Source organism: Neophocaena asiaeorientalis, unplaced genomic scaffold (genome assembly GCF_003031525.2).
Source record: "Neophocaena asiaeorientalis asiaeorientalis breed wild unplaced genomic scaffold, Neophocaena_asiaeorientalis_V1.1 scaffold282, whole genome shotgun sequence".
Taxonomy (NCBI): domain Eukaryota; kingdom Metazoa; phylum Chordata; class Mammalia; order Artiodactyla; family Phocoenidae; genus Neophocaena; species Neophocaena asiaeorientalis.
In genome coordinates, this window is record NW_020172595.1 from 1,135,537 (window position 1) to 1,137,257 (window position 1,721).

Genomic DNA, 1,721 nt, shown 5'->3' on the forward strand with positions numbered 1-1,721 from the left:
ATATATCTATAATTTTGTTTAAAATATCCAGCATGTACTGGGGGAGAACTAGGTGGGAATATAAATGATGCAAGGTTGATTCCAACTATATGACATATGGAAAAGGCAAAACTACAGAGACAAGAAAACCTAGTGGTAACTGGTGGGGTGGGGTGGGGTGGGGTAGGGAGATAAATAGGCAGAACACAGAGGATTTTTAGGGCAATGAAAATGCTTTGTATGCTATAATAATAATGAATATATGTCATACATTTGTTCAAACCATAGTATGTACAACTCCAAGAGTGAACACTAAGGAAAACTATGGACTTCATGATTATGATGTGTCAATGTAGGTTCATCCTTGGTAAAAAATGTACCATTCTGGTGAGTGGTGTTGATAATGGGGGAGACTGCGTAAGTGTGGGGCAGAGGGTATATGGAAAATCTCTGTACCTTCCTCTCAATTTCGTTGAAAATCTAAAACTTTTCTAAAACAATAAAATCTTTTAAAAAATAAAAAAAATACACATACAAAGCAAAAAAACCCCCCAAAACAAAGTAAAACCTGTTCAGTAGAAGGACTCAATAGCAGAATTGAGCGGGCAGAAGAAAGAATTTGAAGATAGTTCAATAGAGTTTATCTGGTATGAAGAATTGGAAGAAATAAGAATAAAAAAATATGAACAGAGCCTCAGATACTGTGGGACAACATCAGTACCAACATATGCGTAATAGGAGTCTCAGCAAAGGAGGAAAGAGAAAAAGCAGAAAAAATAAAGAAATAAAGGCTTAAAACTTCCCAAATTTGATGAGAAACTTGAATCTATACACTCAAGAGATGTAAGATGATCCACACCAAGACACATTATGGTCAAAAGAAAGGAGAAAAATTTGCAAGCAGTAGGAGAAAAAGCTCATTACATATTAAACACACACCCACACACAATAAGAATAACAGCTAACTTCTCATCAGAAACAACAGAGGCCAGAGAGCATTGATACATTCAAAATGAAAAGCAAAATAAAGCTAAACAAAAATACAGAAACCACCAAATAACCTGTTAACAAAGAATCCTGTATCTAGCAAAACTATGATTTGAAACTGAAGACAAAGACATTCCCAAAGACACTGAGAGGATTTATTGCTAGCAGATCTGTTTTACAAGAAATACTATAGTTAAGTTCTTTAGGCTGAGAAGAAGTGACACCAGACAATAACCCCGATCCGCATGAAAAAAAGAGCACCAGGAAAGGTAATATGAACATAATTATGAAAAACATTATAAATGTATTTTTATCTTATCTGACTTAAATTATATAAAGCAATAATAAATTTATTACATTGGGCTTCCAACATCTTCAGATGTAATATATATTCATGTGAATAATTGGACAAAGGATGGAGGAAGGAATGGAACTCTTGGAGTAAGGAAATGACAAAAATGGTAATTTGAATCCACAAGAGGAAGAGTACTGGAAATGCTAAGTACAGGGTTTAAAATGAAAGGCTCAAGTATGTTTTTTCTCTTCTCTCACCTTCTTTAAAAGAAAATTATATAAATCAATATGATGCTATGTTATAAATATAGCTTTGTAATATACGTAGATGTAATATATATGACAATAATAACACGAAGGAGAGGAGTTATAACAAAACTGTATCAGAGCAAGGTTTCTGTGCTTACTGGAATTAAATTAGTATTTATCCAAAGTATACTGTGATATGTTAAGGTAGAGAT